Source organism: Herpailurus yagouaroundi, unplaced genomic scaffold (assembly GCF_014898765.1).
Source record: "Herpailurus yagouaroundi ecotype Mexico unplaced genomic scaffold, PumYag 188, whole genome shotgun sequence".
In the NCBI taxonomy this organism is placed as follows: domain Eukaryota; kingdom Metazoa; phylum Chordata; class Mammalia; order Carnivora; family Felidae; genus Herpailurus; species Herpailurus yagouaroundi.
This window is the reverse complement of record NW_024412419.1, coordinates 17,691,335-17,711,509: the sequence shown is the minus strand read 5'-3', so window position 1 is coordinate 17,711,509 and position 20,175 is coordinate 17,691,335. Positions and strand designations below refer to the sequence as shown.

Here is a 20,175-nt window from a genome sequence, read left to right as displayed (position 1 = left end):
AGTGAGAGGAGCCACAGGCTTTAGACTTCCATCAGAAAACTCCTATGATTGTTAATTTATAAGTCCCACCTTATTGTTTCCATAAAATTGGGAACTATCATTTTCTTCTCTACAACCCACAAATTGGTAACTCAAATTGAGAACCCAAGCTATTGCCTGGACGTTTGTAAAGGCAGAAAAAGGCTGCCGATGACAATTATGCTAACCTTAGCACCAATAAGAGGGAGATGATGAAATAAAACAAATGACAGTAAGTATCTGTTTGTCAGGCTGCATCAGAAGTGGGTGCAAGAAAGCCCAGCTACATAATGAAGAACCAAAGGACCAAGGCAATCAAAATATGTCTGTAGCTACATTGCCAATCACTAGAACTGCTCTAAAGTTTGCACTGCATGTCTGAGTTGTGAAAAGAAAAAAAAAACTTCAAAACTATAGGTGTGTGAGAGCTAGAGTTGATGGTGGTGAAAGTTCAAACCGAACTTCCTTGCAACTTTCGGGGAGGCATCAGCAAACAGGTCCTCATCCAAGTAATCATAATGGAAGAGGTAACATAGACCTGAAGCCTCTGACACTCAATAAGAGAGAACCATTTAAGGACATAGAAGTACATGAAGGAAAGCAAAAAAAGAAAAAAAAGAGCAGCCTCAGAGGTCAAAAGAAAGCCATCTCATGTGGTGTCATAGAACTCAGGGAAAGAACATTTTTAAAAAACACTGAGTGATTAAAAATGTCAAATATCAAGACTCAGAAAGGAGAAGTGGTCTTTGCAACAAAAAGCTCACAGACTGGGGTGCCTGGGTGGCTCAGTGGGTTAAATGTCTGGCTTTTGATTTTGGCTCAGGTCATGATCTCATGATTCATGGAATCGAGCCCTGCTTTGGGCTCTCCTCTGACAGCGTAGAGCCTGCTTGTGATTCTCTTCCTTTCCTTCTCTGCCTCTCCCCTGCTTTCTGTCTCTGTCTCTCTAAATAAACAAACTTTTTTTTTTAAATCTCACAGATAATCACAGGGAAATGAGGTGTCAGGGGAACAAAGTAGGGCAAAGCCAGATTGTTGTGAGTTGATGAACAAACAGGAGGTGTACAAATTGGAGACCATATGAATAGACAATCATTCCAGGATTATTTCATGGAACTTGATTTAAGATGAGAGAGACCTGAAGATATTTAAATGATTACATGATACAGTCAATATACAGTAGCAAATAATTTCTCTATCTGTGGGGTCTCACATTTCTATCTTATCCTAGCCTTTCCATTCTCAAGCAGCATGGTTTTGGACATTTGTCTAGGTGTTCCTCTCTTCATCTGTCAGTGTGGGTCCATATCCTCTTAACCAATGTTAGCCAATTGTGTGTGTGTGTGTGTGTGTTTTTTTTTTTAAGGCAACTGCAGAAAGAGGGAAAAATCAATGTAGCAGAGTCTCTTGGGAGGTAGCAGACTATAGATTCAACAACTCTGGTGAATGAATCTTTCAAAGGAGGAAGGTCTCTCTTACATTGTGGTATATGTAAAAGATAAAAAATAAGGGTTCAGGTCCATTTAGCTTTATGAGTTTGACATTAACAGATTTCCAATTTTAATGGCCTTTGTTTGTTCTGAAATAAGCAAGAGAATTATCAGCTCCCAGTAGGTTACAGGGCAAGTGAGTAGAAGGCCTCAGGAAGATGAAGATTTTAAATAGCTAGTGGAGTGATGGCAAGAGACAGTTTACTGAGATAACAGTGTGTCAGACTATCCCTGTGCCCATTGGATGCCAGAGATAACACGCCTAAAGGAACAGTTTTTTGTGAAGTTCTTGTTTTCTCTGAACAGTGTCCCTAGTCTGGTGCTTGATTAGGGAAGTGCCATTGAAATCTGAAAGCAGAAGAAGTGGGTGAGGGTGGAAGATGACATCCGTTGGTAGGTAATGGAAAAGTAGAGAGGATAGAAGTATGGAGACCTTGGTCAGAGGAAAGGTAAGTTGGAATAAAACTAACTGGAGGCCTAGGAGGGTGGAAAGTTTTAGTGTGAAAAAACAAAAATAACAGAAAAAAAAACTAGGGTTTTATAAGCAGAACTTTTCTAGATTTTAAGGAGCAGGCTTGTATCCGTGTGAATGAGTATATATTTTGGAAGGTTAGAGGTAAAGGTAAGGTCACTCATTTTCTCCTTGTCATCCTTACATAACCATTAAAGGTCCCTCTTTCATTTTGTTTTTCTTAAGCAAACATTTAATGAATTATTTATTTGTAAATCAATAAATAAGCACACTAAACCTAAAAAATGTGAAAAATGAAGACTAAATTCGTTAGTAATCCATAGGCAGGCCAAATGAGACTCCAGTTGTGCAGAGATTTGAATGTTTTATAAATAGCATAATCACTGCAGATATATACCCTGAACATACAGTGTTGATAATCTCATTTATCCCACCAACTCTCCTCAAAAAGGATGAATTCTACTTAGTTCTGGTTGATGTGTCTTAAATTCCAAACTAATGAAGTTTTACTGAATTTGAGGACCACTCTGTGGCTAAAGTACTAATCCCTCCAGTCATTTGTTTCTTGCTTACATAGGCATACATGGGTAAGCACGTGTGTATGTAAGTTTTCATTCTGAAGTTTATAACAACAATATACTATTAGTGACTGGCACACAAAGTTATGCAAAATGACTCCTTCATTCTGTTCTAAACTTACAGTTCAGTTGATGTTATTGTCCTCAGCGGTCATAGGAGATGTACAGCTGTCATAGGAGAAAAACACTGGGACCCTAAATCAAAGTAGTTATTCACAATACTTTGCTTCAAATAAGATTTGCACTTAAACATAAATCGCGATGGGGCATCTGGGTGGCCCAGTCAGTTAAGCATCTGACTCTTGGTTTTGGCTTAGGTCATAATCTCACAGTTTCATAAGTTTGAGTCCCACATTGGACTCTGTGCTGGCAGCACGGACTCTACTTGGGATCCTCTGTCTCCCTCTCTGTCTGCCCCTCCCCCACTCACTCTGTCTCTGCCTCTCTCAAAAAATAAATTTTTCAAAGTTAAAAAAATAAACATAAATCAAGAAATTAGTCTATATAATTTGAGAGCTATTTTAGAATCCTACGCTTTGACTCTGTCTTTCTTGAAGGAAGGTTGATGCATAATTTCTGGATAATTTAGAAAAAAGGTATGACCTTTCTAGCTAGTTTTAAAATGACTAGTTTTTTCTATAAGATTTCCAAACATATCTTTCTGAATTCACTCGTTTCTAGAATGTACCATAAACGAAGTTCTGAAACCTGGGAAAAATGAGGATCTATGTAAGCCAGCCCAAGAAGATACTTCAAATTGTCTTAGATTTGTGTATCAATTTAGAGGAAACAACTGATTCCACCCAATCCTGAAATCACCCATGGAGAAGAGACTGCTAGACCAAGCTATATCTCTCCCCACCAGGACAATTTCATACTCTACTAGGGAGCCTTAAAAGGTTTTGTCTTGTGGAGTATATGATATACGATGCCTATTCCCACAGACTTCTCAAGTGACAACATCTTTACCACTAATCCCTTATACACCAAAGTGGCTGAAGAAGAAGTACACTTTAATTACATAGCACCAAAAATAACTACCAATTTATTTTTTATCTGGAAAAAGTATTTTAAGAGGCTCTGAAAGAGCAGAGAAACTAAGAATCGCAAGATTAAAGGGTATTGAAAAATTTTATATTAAATCTTTCACACAAACTTTTTCTCCTTACATGAAAAGTACTAAATAAGTTACATTTAAACGCCCTACTTATATAAAAGTAAAATCAGGTACTTCTCATTTAAGAGAAAGTGGATAAGATTTAAAATATAAGGCATAGATGTTAAGGATGAGCTGTCTAATCCAAATTACATTAAAAACCAAATATACAATATAAACACAAATTTACATTTTCCTGAAAGGAGGCAAATATTCATTATCTACTCCCAGTAGGTAAATGACACTGAAGACAAGAAATACGCATGGACTAAATACTTTCTTGCTTTGACATATATAAAAAATAATACATTTCATGTTCATCTAAATGTTTTGGGTTATACTGTTAGAAATATGTAATTCTATTTTATGGACAGGTCAACTAGTGGAAATATCACAGTCATTTGAATTGGTTTTCTTTACACTGGGTAGGGCTTATGTCTCTTTCTTTTTAAGGTTACTGAGGTATAATTGATATAAATTACAAAAAATTACACGTGTTAATGTATACATTTTGGTAAGTTTGGACATTAGCATACACCCATGATATTATTACCACAATCAAGGTACTAAACATATCCATCACCTCCAGCAATTTCCTTTTGTTCTTTTGTGTGCATTTGTGTGTGTCTGTGTAAGAACACTTGACATGAGAACTATCCTCAACATATTTTAAGTACCTCATACTGTGTTAACTGTATGCACGATGTTGTACAGCATATCTCTAGGACTTTTTCATCTTGCATACTTTTTTAAGATTCTTTGCACATGCAAAATATGCCATAAGATATTGCAGTGGACAATGCACCTATTTTTAGGTCAACCTTGGCAAATCACACGAGAATCAATTGCATTAAGGAGAAAACTAGATTCCATATTTTATTCTTTGTCTTGTGTTTCTTCGCATTCAAATTCCTTGACATCTTCTTGGCTGCTGTAAGTAATGCAATTAGAAGTTGATGGCTGAGTGTAGTGCTTACTTTGTTAGATTTTGGGAGGCTTGTGTGATCATCATTTTCTTCAACATATGACACTTTGGAATCATCCACTCTAGTTTTTTGTTTGTTCATTTGTTTACAGTCAGGAACATCAAAGCCCTCTTCTACTTGTATTGACTTTTCTAGATAGGCTTGTACAGCTACTTTCTCTTTCTGAAGACAGTTCTCACCAATTGTTCAGCATCTGTTGCAATGGAGTGGAAGGGAAGGATTCCTTTCATAAAGCATACTTCCAGTAGTCTGCCAAGGAAATTTCAGCATCTTCTTCAAGTGAATCTACTTCACTCTCTCCTGCCTGTTTTACCTTGATATACCTTATCATCTTCCTCTGAGAGTTATTCTTCTTCACTAAGGCTACAGTCTTCTGAATTGAGATTCAGCTTCAAATTCTACAGCAATTTAATCTAAAACTGAATCCTGATCCAACCACCCAAATGTTCACTTACCCCAGAATCAAGATCCGGATTTGCTGGAATCTCTGGATTCCCTGCTCTTGCTTCTTCACACTATATCTCCCTTGTAACACATAAAGTGAGGCTTTCATCAAAGAAAGAGAAATACTGTAAGATTTCAGGTGCTTTCTTTGTCATTCACCAGGTAATTCATCCACATTTTTGCCGAGTCAGAAGTTCTCTTTTCTTCTTCTTAATTCTCAAAATGCTCTTAAATCCCAGGCCTGGGGATACATGAGCACCCTAGGTCCAAAGAAGGAGGCCCCTGACAGCAAAAAAAAACCAGCAAGACCTCAGTCAGAGGGCCCAGGGCTGCCCACCAGCTGGGCTTCTTGCTCTGTTTTCATCCCAGTCACTAAGGCTGCACAGGACCCAAGAGGAGCCCAGCTTGCTCAGGTCCCCTAGTGCATCTCCTGGGTATTTGTGCATGTGCACCCAGGCCATGCAGACTCTCAAATTTCCCCTTTAATTTTCAAAATCGTCCAGGTTTGGACACAAATTATTTTTCATACCATGTAAGAATCATTGGTAAGTAGAAGCCAAGGAAAGGCAAGGGCCGGGTGCATGAAGGATCACCCAAATGGGTGCAGAATTCATGGCCCAGCAATGAGGGAAAAATAGAGGGCTTGAGTAAGAATACTTATAAATAAGTGCATATTAATAAAACAGAATTGGATAAAAGCTAAAAAATCAAATTTAAGTCTTCACACACTATAGACAGCAGTCCAGTGGAACATCTGGGAACCTAATATGCAGCAAGCATCTAACATTCACAATGGTGAATAATTCCATGTGATGCTCCTCTGATTTAATTACCTTAAAGAGACCAAATTTGATTCCTTCCAAAAGTTAGCATCTATTGCAAGCCTAACGAGTTAAAAGTTTGAGCTGGAGAATAGAGCCATTACAAAATAAAAGTAATCAACCAACTCTTACAGATCTCCTAAAGCAATGATTCACACAGGATTTCACACAAAACTCCCATTAATGCTAATGAAATTGGGTAAGTTACAGGCTGAAACTCTCCCATACATTGATAGGTGAATAGTTCCCTGAGGTACTTACTTAGATGAGGGAACTTAATTTTCTCTCCACTAATCCTCTCTGGATGAAAAATACGAAATAATGCTTCACAAGTTAGGTTTCTTTTTAAAGTAGATGGCACAAATTCAGAATCATTGGTGTGAATTAATCAAAACCCTCATTAGGACATCGACTAGCTCATTTTCAGCCAATCAAACCATCTTCTATTCAGATACCAGTTGGCCAAAGTCTTAGAAGTCAGTCTTGTTTGTGACTCTGAAAGTAACCGATTAAGTCCATTCTATCTTGTTTTTTCAAGATTCTAGAAAAAAGGAACTGTGCAATTATGTGAGAGAACTAGTTGAAAAGAAATAGACATTCTTGATTGCCTTGGTATGAATTGAAGAGTTCAGTTGCTGATTTAATTAGCTGCCTAGGGAAGGAGAGATCATGAAATGTTGAGTTAGAAACAATATAAGATCATTCAAAGACTTATACAAGTGATAGTACAGGTATAATTAAGCTTCTGGGGCATAAGTGGTTAGTGTGTGTGTGTGTGTGTGTGTGTGTGTGTGTGTGTGTGTTTCAGAATTAGCAACTTCCACTAGCATGTGAATGCTTTTGCTCTTTAATAATCATTATAATGTTTATTTGGTTGTGTACAGCTCTTGACTAGTGCAAAATAAATTGCCTATTCAACTTCTCATTTATTACAACTTCCCAGGATATAGGCAGGGCTGTGGTTACTGTATTACTTTACAACTGACAAAGTGAAGCTCAATTCAGTAAGTTATCTCATAGAAGAATAGTGGTAGGCCCACAAAACACATATTAAATCCAACAAATGTAAATAAAACAAGTATGCTGATTTTGATGATGATAATGATGTCATAGAAAGTAAAGCTTCTTAAAATCCCATTTGGTCTACCCTTCTCTCTTTTACAACTGATATAATTGAGCCTCAAAATGGGAATTTTCTAAAAACCATCCCTAGGATCATAATGTCAGAAGAAATCTAGTATGTGGCTTTTTGGTTAATGACATCTAGAAAATTTCTTGAGTAGGGATAGATCCCTAAATACTAAAATATGTCTTTGATTTAATTATACATGAATGCATAAATAGTTGTTATTATGTGCTGCTTGATGAAAAGTATCTGGTGCTTCTTGTTTTGACTAAGCCCTAAATTACATTGAATTTAAGCATCAGTAGACACTTTTTGGATAATTATATGGTTTTAAATAAATAAAAGAAAATTTGCTAATTTATTAGACATTAAGAATCAGTGCCACTACACACAGCATTTTAAAAATGACTAGTCTAAAATCCACAATTATAGTGAGAGATGTTTTAGTAATTGATAAAATAAGTAAAGTGAAACTCAGTGAGCAAGTGTAAGACATGAACAACAATACTATCAATTAATTTGACCTAAGTGACCTTCATGGGACACAGGGAAAAACCCAACAGAATACATTTTTTTTTCAAGTGCACACACACTCTTTACCAAGGTAGACCACTTGTGTGTAACAAAACTTCTAGACTGAAATTGCATAGCATATGTCCTCAGCCCACAAGGGAATGAAACTGGAAATCAATAGAAAATAATTGAAAATTTCTGAAATATTTGGATCTTTAAAAACATACTTCTGAATCAACCCTATGTCAAAGAAGAAAACAAACATGAAATTAGGAAATGTTTTGAATTAAATTAAAATGAAGCAACTTTTGGGCGCCTGGGTGGCTCTGTTGGTTTAACATCCAACTCTTGATGTTGGCTCCGGTCTTGAGCCAACGTAAACAATCTTATGGTTTATGAGTTCCAGCCCTGCATTGGGCTCTGTGCTGATAGTGTGGAGCCTGCTTGGGATTCTGTCTCCCTCTCTCTCTCTCAGCTTCTGCCCTGCTTGTGCTCTCTCTCATTCTCTCTCTCTTTCTCTCAAAATGGATGAATATAAACTTTAAAAAATAAAAATAAAATGAAACAATTTTTATGTGATGCAGCTTAAGCATTGCTTAAAAATGATAGCATTAGGGAAAAAATGCCTCAAACTAATCTTTGAAGATTCAACCTAAGAAATAAAACAAATTAAAAAAAAAAGTGAATTAAATTTAAGAGAAAAAGAAGAAAGGAAAGAAGAACAAAAATCAGTGAAACTGAAAATATTAAAGATAGAAAATTATTAGAACCCCAAAATTACTAGAACCCAAACTCGTCATTTAAAATTATTAATAATAAAATTGATAAAACTCTGGTCAAAGTGATTAAGGAAAAAAGAGTACAGACATAAATTACCAATATCAAGAACAGAAGAGGGGGCATCACTTCAGGTCCTACAGACACTAAAAGTATAAAGTAACCTGAAGAACAATATTATGACTATGAATTTGATAAGTCAGCTTAAGTGGACAGATTCTTTAAGAGAAATAGCTAAAACAGATGAATTTTATTTTAAGTTATATTTCAATAACCATAACCAAAAATAAATAAATAGATTGGGTTACTTAGGAAAGGAGACAGAGTGTGCTACTGCTATAACAACCATCAATGTGTTTTATTTAATTGTTTTGTTTTTATACCTCAGCCTAACATTTTTGGCAACAGTAAGATCTACAGTGGTACTTGAAGTTTAATCTCTTACTATCTGAGAACACATTTATTTTCACACTCTCTCCTTCCCCCAGTTTTCTTTAACAGAACTTGTATTTAAAACAATGCACTTCCACATTTGAATGGTTTCTACTACAATAAAAACTCTTGGATTTAAGAAATAGAGGTAATAGTAGTTTGTCCTGGCTATAATGTGGTATTATATTGGGCTACTTTAAGTGTTTTTCTTAGTTTAAACCTTAGGGATTTGCCTAAATTGTATTTAACCTAGAGTCTACGTGGACTGATGGATTTTGAGAGGTTTGAAATTACCACATTACTTTTTGCACCTCATCATAGTTGTGAGCTTTGTGTGCTGGTAGTCAATCACTAGTATAAAATAAAAATGCTTTCTAACATGAGCATTAAGTATTCATTAAGTTATTAATTCTCCGATAGATCCAGGAAGAGAAAAATAGATCAAGATAGTTTTTATTAGAGAGATAATAATAACATGATAGCTATAATTTATGGAACACTTGTATGTGCCAGCGTGCTATGCAATTTTCATTCATTACTTCCATTAATCCTTATAATATCATTAAGGCATGAGAATAATTCTCCTTGCATCACAAGGATCTGAGACTAAAGACTAAGAAATAATCTGCCAAATAAATTAGCAAAACTTGAGGAAAAAAAATCCCCAGTGTTGGGAGTGACTGTTGGGAAATGTATATACATTCCAACTTGCATGTAGGTGGGAGCTTAAATCAGTAAAAACTATTTTATTAAGTGATTTTTAATATCTACCAAGAATTGTACAAATGTTTATATTTTGCAAGCCTATCTGCCAACCTAGGAACATACTCTAAAGGAATGATTCAGTCTGTAGGAAAAAAAAAAAAAAACAAACACAAAAAACTTGGGGTTAATGACACTAATTTGAGCAATAGCCATAATGTTATTTTATTTACTTAATGATACTTATTTAGAAATTTAAAATATTTAATAATAGGTAATATTTAATAATAAGTAATAAGGTATAGCCACCTGACTTTATATTAAATGCAATGTGCTATAAACATATATACATGTATGTATGCACGCATATATGTATATGTATAAAAATAAACACAGCTCTATATCTACATGTTCCTTGATTAAAACTATGTTCAAAGTATCATGCACAGACTAGCCTGAAATTGGCTAAGAAGTTTATTTCTAACATTTCCCACCACATAGCTTATATTTCTGCAACAGTGAGTTGCTTATAGTATACCAAATGAAACTGTGGCACGTGCCTTGATTCATAGCATTTCTTTTTCCCATAATGACCTTCCTATCCTTCCTGTCTTATGTTAGCCCAATTTATCCCTTAAAATAAAACCTGGGAGTCCCTTTTCCTCAGAATTTTTCTCTGCCTCCTTTTCATGAACACTTAAGTTTCCCCTAATTCATTTTATCCCAGAGTCTGAGACATTACTCTAAAATACTTTCCTTGTAGGCTTTGTAAGAGACTGCCATCTCCCTGGGGTCCCTTGTGAGCTCAAAGACTATTCCATTTCTTCTTTATATTCCTAGAGTCTAACAAGTCCTGGATGTGCAGGAGCATCATAAGTTTCTCTGAAACAGAAACTGTAGGATCTGAAGTGTAAGCAGTGTTTCTAGCATGATTATATTAAGAGAGTATTGTTCTCTATTTTTCAATTGCTCATAATTTGATACTGTAGTTATATTGTTTTTATAATGATCAAAAGTGCATTTAAACAGGAAGCAAATACAAATTCATGTCTACCTATAATTGTATCCATACCATCCTTTAACCAGCAAATTTTAGAAATACCTAGAGAAATTATGATATATTTCATGACCAACTTTAAATGTGGATATGAAATCTGGGGGCAAAATTGAAGAAAACCTATATAAAAAAGCAATGTGGCATGCCCATTGAGGTCGATTCTATTATGTGGTTGAGAAGTGTAGGAATGCATGAAAACTGCAAATAATTTAGTGAAAGTATTGTCACAAAAACACGGTATATGTAGCTGAGGACAGATTCAGCTAATAAAGCAAGCCAGGTGTCATAAAAAAAATAAAACAAAAGAAGGAACTAATAAAGGGTGACAGTCTGCAATATATAGATATTCCAAATATTTAGCATAATCATGTGATTTGAGTGCATCCTGGCCCACCATAGACATACGATACTACTTGGAATCCCTACAGTTGTGATTTCTGGGAGGTAAGGGAGCAACGACAGTTAGGAAATTATTTTAAATTTCCTGCAGATACTTAGTAAAACAAGCCTCTTAGGTTTACTGCCCATCAGCAGAGACAGATGAGTAGCTATTTTTTGGCTTGAGGGGAGATCGGATTTAGGGAATGTATACTGACTGATTGTTGGGCATTAGAAGAAGAACAAAGCATCAAACCCTGTGCAGGGCTACTGAGCTTCTCTTAGGTGGTACTTGTCTTTCAAAATACCAATAATAGGATACCATCTGACACATAAAAAATTCTGGAGGCCAAAAAGTTTATTTAAGAAACACTATTGTGACACCCTAAATAAAGGAATCTCTAAGAAGAGAGAGCTGAAAAAGTAAACCAGAAAAAAAAAATCACAGAACAAAGGGAGAGATAACTAAGTTAAAGCACAGACAGATAACTAAGCATACAACAGAACATCTTTGATCCTAAACACATATCCAGAAACCATCAAAGGCAAATGTTACAGATAAAAGCAATAAAAAGGATTACCTCAAGAGGGAAGAAAAAGGCTCATATTTAGATGCACTGTTAGAAGAGAAAACGAAACCAGGCAAGCAGTGAAAGATCTGAAAATTGAAAGGGAAAATCAAATCAGTGGCTTTTCTGCCTCATCCATCTGCCGGCATCCAGACAGCACACTTTGGAGTCCAATAGAGTGAAAACAAGATTGGGCAACTTCAGCAGAAACACATCCTCTCCATTTTTAAAATAATGAAAACGGTAACAGAGGCATGACCAGGAACCAAATGGAAGAAATGCCCGGGAAATTGCACAGGGGACAGTCAGAGAGGCAGTGAAAGGGAGTTTATTCATTGGAAGGAAAATTCAGCATGGCTGGACCAGGCCACATGGATCAATGGCCTGGAAGAAATGGGTTGAGAAAAATGTGAATTGGCTAATGATCACATTTGGTCAAGCAAGAAAAAGGGTTCTGGGGCTGCTTAGGAAGAGGTGGATTGAGTTTTTGAAGTGATGTAATGAGACTGTTTAAATTCCCAATCATGGCACTCAGCATCCTCACCATCTACCCACGGCATTACCCCTACGGCACTTCTCTGATTCCTTGGCATGGCCCTTCTGCCATTGTCACAACTGCCTCTGGGAATAAATCCAGAGGCTCTTCTGTGGTTTAACAGGACCTATGTTGTCTGCAGCATACCTTCATGCCAGCCTCTGTCCTGTCATTCTTCCTGGTGTTTACTATGCTTCAGCCAGTCTACTTCCATGTAAATGTGAAGCTCATCCATCAAATCCATGTCTTTTTTTTTAATATTTTTTTTAACGTTTATTTATTTTTGAGACAGAGAGAGACAGAGCATGAATGGGGGAGGGGCAGAGAGAGAGGGAGACACAGAATCTGAAGCAGGCTCCAGGCTCTGAGCCGTCAGCCCAGAGCCTGACGCAGGGCTCGAACTCACAGACCGTGAGATCGTGACCTGAGTTGAAGTCGGACGCTTAACCAACTGAGCCACCAGGTGCCCCCAAATCCATGTCTTTACGTATGTTATTCCCACTGAAAAAAGTTGTCTCCAGGTCTGCTCATCTGGATATCCTCTTACCGGAGAGGTTCCCCCAACTATACTACCTCCCCTTCACTCTCACATCACACTTTGAATCACTTGTAAAATGTATCACCATTTGAGATAGGCATGTATAACTATTTGGTTACTTGTTTTTGTTTTATTTTTTTCTTTTTTTGAATGAACTCCCTCAAGAATATAAGCTCCAAGAAAGCAGAAACCTGGTTTGTTCACTGCTCAATCCTAAGCAACTGAAACAGTGACTACTGTTCTGGAGTGAGAATTCAGTAAATATCTCCTTAATTAAGGAGTTGATTGGCAGAAGACCGTGGATCACTCCAGCCTTGAAGCAAGGATGAGGAAGAACAGATACAGATCGAGGCTCACACTGTTTCAAGAAAGGTGCTGAGTATGACATATACATTATTTCATTGACTCTTCCATAAAATATAAGATAGTTATCATTATCCCCATTTTACAGATAACAAGGCTAACAACAATGAAATAACCAGTTGTGTAACTATTAAGAGGAAGAAATTCGTTTCAAATTGGATTCTGAATCTCATGTTCTACCCACTTCAACCATAGTGACCCTTCTTTCTTACCATTTCCCTCCATAATTTGCAACATCTTCCATGAAGCAGACTATAATAAACGTTTTTATTGAGTGACATCCTATCTAATCATCAATTAGACTTTTAGAAAGAAAAATACATTGACTCAAGATGCTTGGCTACCACTTTTATGCATCTATTCTATTTTTCTGACTAAGCAATAAGGACTTTTAGGGCAATATTCTTGGCTATTTCTTCTTTGCCTGCCCTGTGTCACCCCTGGCCATACTCTACTGCTGGTTCTTCCATGAACCCTTGACCCCCACACCCTGCCCCCAAGCTCTTGGCCTCCTGTGCCCCCTACCCTCTCTCCTACCCTGCCCTCCTAGGCATCCCTGCCCTGACTTGTAGTACAGTTCTCTACACATCAAGAGATATCAGCCCAATAATAAGTCCTCATAAAAATAGTAGAAATTGCAGTAAATAAACTTTCGTATTCCAGATACATTCTTATTTAAATGATAATGGCTGGAAGAATGCATAGGACTGCAGAAGAATTGAGAGTGAGTGGCATTCTCAATTGCTTCATTTGTCCACTCTTGGTGACACAGCCTTACTCACAGCTCTGAGGTCATCTCCTTTTGAGAAACAATTCACCTTGTAGTTACAAGCATGTGTCTCAGAGCAACACAAACCAGGGTTCACGTTCTATCACTTTCTAATTTACATCTCTATTTTACCTGGGACTCTATCTCTAAAACGGCGTTCTTAAAATGCCTATTTCAAAAGATTCTTGTAAGGAATAATTAATCTGATTTATGTAGATTTCTTACCAAAAGGTCAGGTGTATAGAAAATATTCTATAGCTACACTGTTCAAAATGGGTAGAAGTTCCAATCCCTATCCCTCTGGAGGGTTTACTCTACCAGGCTGTGGAGAAATTTCCTTTCTCCTTAGAAGACTGTCTCAGATTAGGGCCTGTGGGTGGCTAAGTTGGTTAAGCATCTGACTTCAGCTCAGGTCATGATCTCACATTCTGTGGGTTTGAGCCCTGCGTTGGGCTCTGTGCTGACAGCTTAGAGCTTGGAGCCTGCTTCTGATTCTGTGTCTCCTTGTTTCTCTGCCCCTCCCCTGCTTGCACTCTGTCTGTCTCTCTCAAAAATAAACAAACATTAAAAAAAATTAAAAGAAGAAAAGACCATCTCAGATTTCTCCAAACGATCTCAAAAGAATAAACATGTTTACTTGTTTTTATTATGAGACATTGCCTTCTGACTTCTGGCAAAGGCAGGCTCTTGTTTCTTCTTTTTTTTTTTTTTTCCAGAAGATTTGATACTGACATGAGTGAACAAATGAAAATGTTCTAATTTCAAGGGAAGCTTTATGTGACCATTAGTTCCCTTGGTTGGCTTTTTTTTTTTTTTTTTTTTTTTACTTCTCAGCAATTTTTAAAATATGATTTTTTTTGGTTACAGCTATGTATAACTTCTCTGTCATTCATAGATTTCACATCCACAATATTGACAATTTGTAAATACGATGGATGCCTCTAGTTCTCACTGATAACTGGATCTGTGTTCCTTTGTTGAACAAGACAGAACTGAGGCTGTAAAGCAAACCAAAAATGCATTTCGAGTATTTAGGAATTTGAATCCGGGAGGCAAAAATTCAGGAGGAAACTGAAATGTGCTACAAGGAAGGAAGAGAAAGAGTTGATAAAGGCAAAAACTACAGGCTTATGGAAGTTGTTTTAAAAGAATTATGATTGGCATAAGGAAAAACAGTTAATGTTGGTTTAGATAGAAGAGGCTACTATGCCAGCTGCTAGGTTGGAGTTGAGAGGTATAAGCCCCATTCTGAGAATTGCACCAGGATGTGGCAGTTGGGGTGGTTGGTACAGTCTAAAAGTTCATATTTCATCCAGGTGTGGACGTATATAAGACTAACACCCCATTGGCTATCTAGCTCCATTTAAAGCCTCTTGATGTTCCTGAATTCCTGATTTCATTTCAGATGTTTCTGTACAACTTCTAGTGCTCCTTCAGGGAGTCTGAAATCCCTGCCCCTGGCAGTTGGGTGGGGCCCTGTGAGAACCAATGAAATGTGAGCAAAGACAGAAACAAAAAAACATGTGCTACTGGCTGACACCTTGAAGAGCCCCACCGGATTCTCTAATCTCTTCTTCCTCTGCCACAACAATGGCAGATAAAGCCTTGTCCTCACATGGTAGAACCAAAGGATAGAAGCGGCATGGGTTTTTGAGCTTTTGTGTGGTGATCAAGTGCCTTGCAGTAGTCTTCAGATTTTCAGTCAACTTCACATAAATTGGGTTGGGGGATGGTGGTGGTGAAATACTTTTGTTGTTTTAAGTCAATGAAAGTAGAGGTTTTTGTTGTTGTTACCACAGTACATTCTAACATGCATGTACAAGAAACTTAATTCGGGTTTGAATTACTTAAAATGCACATTCCCAGAAGGGTCTGTAGTGTTGAGTTGTTCTTGGTGGGGTACTATCTGGGAATTAAATTCTTGGAATATCCTACTGATAAGAGTGTGTTGCATGCCTGGAGTTTTGAAGGAAAGGATAGGCAGTTTGTTTACACAGTTTATGCAAACAGTGTGCATTATGGTGGGCATGTGCTTTCGTTTTGGAATTCTGCGGTTTTGGTAAGTTCAAGTCAGTCATAAAGGTATCGTGTGCTTTATGTGTGACCATCGTCAAAACTCTTAGGTTCAAACAAACTTCCCTGGGAGACAGCAGTTCACACATGTAGCTACCATTTTTAAAGCAGAAAAAATTAAGTGTCTCTTGATTGACTCCGTTGGGAGAAAATTCTGGGAAGCTTGCTCCTAGTTTCCTCTGGACTTTGCCTGATGCATCTGTTTTTGTTGATTTTGCTTTGCATCTTTTCGTGGTAATAAGCTATAGCCAAGAGTATAATGACTTCTGAATTTGATGAGTCCTTTTAGTAAAACACTAAACCTGGAGATGATCTTGGGAACCACCAAGATACTTGCCTAATACAGAAAATTACTGCTGAAAGTGGGGTGCTCTCATAAGAAAAACTTCAAATGTGACATTGTTGTTACAGATGCCTAGAAATATGGTGATTTATCATAAGTGGTGAACATTTGTTATATATGATAAAGTGGTAAAAGTCTTAATTTTGGTAGGTAGATCATGTAAACAATGAACTTGTCCTCTTAACTTAAAAGCCTACAGAAAAGACTGGACGAAACAATTTTACTAGCGTATTTTGAGTGAGGTTGGCCACATTTTATAGGACCTTTCAAGAAAGTGATGAGTTCACGAAAGAATCGGCTTTAAAATGGTAGAACCGTGAAGGTGACTGCTTTTGATCCCAAACTATTAGTGATTAACATTACAAAGACTTTGAAAGTCAAAAGCCTATAAAAACAGCTACACAACAATGATTAACTTAAAAACCTCCTTTCCTTTTGGTTAAAATTTCTCTTCAGAAAGAGAAACCCCCAATAAATTAATATCAATATTTAAAATATTTTTGGGTAAATATCAGGTTTATGGTGTAGCCTTTTCATCTACCATTAAAAACAGACTCAATAAGTCAATAAAAGTAAGGGGGCAAAAAAACCCATAATAAAATCAGAGAAAATACTGGACCCGAACACCTGTAAATGATATCTTTAAAGCAACTGGGGATTTGGTTCCTGGCAGATGGATCTGAATAGGTATACATAAAAATATGTATTTATATAGAATCTATCTATATCTATATCTATATCTATATCTATATCTATATCTATTCAAGTATATAAAAGCCCTGCTGTGTGTCTGTGTGTTTATATAGTATGTGCTGCTAAAGAAACTTGTGGCCTAGATGGAAAAAGCCTGTCATTATTTGAGAACTAAAATTACCCTTCGCATTTGTCAAAAATATTGATTATGTTGAGCTACTCCAGGAATCACTTCTAACAATTCCTGGAACAATCCCTTCAACTCAGAAGTATAAAGACAGTAGAAGTAAATGAAACATTACAGATTGGTATCAGACAGAGCAGAGTTTGAATTCAGGTTCCATTATGGACTCTCCATGAAACACTGGGCAATTTAAACAGGAATAATTATGATACCATTTCAGAAGGCTATTGTGAGGAGTGAATGCATGCAATTGCTTAGTATAATTTCTGTCACATAGAAAGCATCCAATAAATGTTAACATTCATTGTCAGAATGATCACTTCTACAGGCAGGTAGTGGATTGAGAAATTGTTAGAGTCTCTAAGAAGAACGTATTCCCCCAAGTCCACTTCAGATATGGACGTGGAGGATAATGAGGGAGGTGGGTAAGGGAGAAAGATGCTTTTAGAAGTTGAAACTAGGAGGCCACTAAGAACACTGGAAAGGGAACTTCTTCGGGGACAGCAGGATAAGAGCCTCATTAAGGAGTAGTCTCTACTCTCAAGATAGGTCATTCACACAATGTTTGCCCACTGGAATTTCAGAATTTCTAAGGACCAATGACTGTTATGTATCTTTCATTTTTCCTTTCAGAATGAGAGTATTTATTACAATTATCCTGTCTATATTCTACCAGTATATACTAAGTGTGAATGGGAAGGATTGGAGTTAGAGTTCATAAGTTTCCAGTCCAAGAAGAGCCACATCCATATCTGACAGACAGACTGTTATTGCACAACACCTAAACTTTAGAGCTGTTTTTTGACAAGGTTAGGGTGGCTTTCCTTGGCAAGGAGGTATATGTTTTGCAGGAAGGTTAAACTTAATATATTAGAACTGAAAGAGCTAACTGTAGCTCTTCTGTAAACTCAGAATTTACCAGTGCTCATCAGTATCCAGTTCTCCTTCCCTGCCTTTACTTAACAGGCACTGTATTTCCCAATCTCCTTTCAGTGAAGTGAGACCATGTGACTTGTTCCGGCTAATAAAATTCATGTCTTTCAAGCACAGGCAGTGAAAATACCCCAAGGATTTTCCAATCTCATTATCCTGCAACTGCAGTTGTTATGAAGTAATCCTTGTGTTGTGATGGATGGCCAAGTCTCAAGAGGGCAGGGTCCAAATGGATGAGCTTTACCACTGAGTTTCCTAGACCCAAGGCAAACTTTTTATAAACAAAAAAATTAGCCTTGTTTTGTAAAGCCAAAATGATTTGTGTCTGTTAAAGCAGCATAACTTAGCTTATGCTGACTGAAACCGTGAACAGTGCTAAATATCTGTGACTTGAAATTGTTTTCAGTATTTCTAAGTGTGTAGTTAAATTTTTTTCTTCGGTGAAACTATATGTTGTTTATTGTCAATTTATCCTCCCAAGGGCCAGCTGCAGCATATTAAACATGGAAAGGGTGGTACAAGAGAAGTTCTAATTTAGGAAGTTTAGATTATAAAGTATTTCTTTCAGTTATGGCAATGAGTGCGGGTTTTTTAAAAAAGCAGTGAAAAGACACTGAAAAATATTAAGCAGAGGAGTGACATATTATATACATTTTATAAATATTCTGGGCCATGTGAAGTTTATAAATGGAAAAAAGGGTAGCAGTTGTAGTGTCTATTGTAGTTATTTAAGATAAACAAAAGATATGCTTTAAACCAGAGTGGTCACAGCACAGTTTGTGAGGTTAGTTTTGACTCCATATGTATTTTGTAGCTAGAAGCAATAAGATTTGCTGATTATGAAAGGAAATGCACTAAAAACTTATTTACCTTCAAGGAAATATAATTTTTAAAGAAGTGAAGAGACTATACAAACTTTTCTGTATTTGCAAAGCTAGAAATTTGCTAAGATCTTGGGATTTATCCCTTGTAAATGTCAAGGGTCTTATGCTATCTGCTTATTGTAGAAACTTGAAAAATACAGATGTACCCAAATGTCATTGAGAAGTGGGTATGAATTACATTTGTGTCACAATTCCATTTTTTTCTAGGCACTTACAGTTTAATCTCCTACTACATTTTCTTCCCCAGCACATACAGAAACCTCCAAGTATCCCCCAATCCAGTGCCCATTATCTCTGGAAGGACTCAAATGATTTTTACCACATCTCTCCAAAGATTTCTGTAGTTCTTCCTCCTCTATTATTTTGCCTCCAGATCCTCAAATTACACCCCCCCCACACACACACACCATATACACACATACAAACAAAAGCTCTTCAGAGAGTCTCAGGTCTGAGGCTTCTATAAATGTTGTCAAGTGATCACTAATATACATGACAACATTTTTTAAAATATTTATTTATTTTGAGAGAGAGTGCATAAGAAATGGAGGAGCAGAGAGAGAGGGAGAGAAAGAATCCCAAGTAGGCTCCATGTTGTCAGCACAGATTCTGGTGTGGGGCTCAATCCCACAATCTGTGAGATCATGACCTGAGCTGAAACCAAGCATCAGATACTTAACCAACTGAACCACCAAGGCACCCCCATGACAAGATATTTTTATACGATAATTTAAATTTTTTCACAGGAAAAATATTTTTTTTCACCTTCTGTCACTTACATCTCATCTAAACTCTCTCAAAAAAGCAATCCATTTATAAGTAGGTCCTTACCACCATATTCATATTTATGGATTATAATTTTTCCTTTATTTTTGTTTTTATTACAATAATTAAGCCCACCATTATCTCTTTCTGGGTCTACTGAAATAGCTTCCTAACAGATATTCCTCCATCCAGCCTTGTTTATAACTAATCAATACTCCAGAATAAATCCACTGAAATGCTGACCCCTACCTGACAAAATCCAAATCCATTAAAATGCTTCTGCTCTATGGATAGATCCCAAGTTTCTCAAATATGCTTCTGGGAACATTTAAATTTTTTTAAGGTTTTCATTTATTTTTGAGAGAGAGAGAGAGAGAGAGAGATACAGAGTGTGAGCTGGGGAAGGGCCAAGAGAGAGGAGACACAGAATCTGAAGCAGGCTCCAGACTCTGAGCTGTCAGCACAGAGCCCAACATGGGGCTTGAACTCGTGAACTGTGAGATCATGACCTGGGCCAAAGTTGGATGCTCAACCAACTGAGCCACCCAGGTGCCCCTGCTTCTAGAAACATTTAGG

The 20,175-nt window shown here is 36.9% G+C and overlaps 1 pseudogene; it reads right to left on the bottom strand.

The window, feature by feature from the left end:
* Window positions 1-4,073: 4,073 nt before the first annotated feature.
* LOC121044508 (E3 ubiquitin-protein ligase Mdm2-like) lies at window positions 4,074-5,605 on the bottom strand (annotated as a pseudogene).
* Window positions 5,606-20,175: the final 14,570 nt, after the last annotated feature.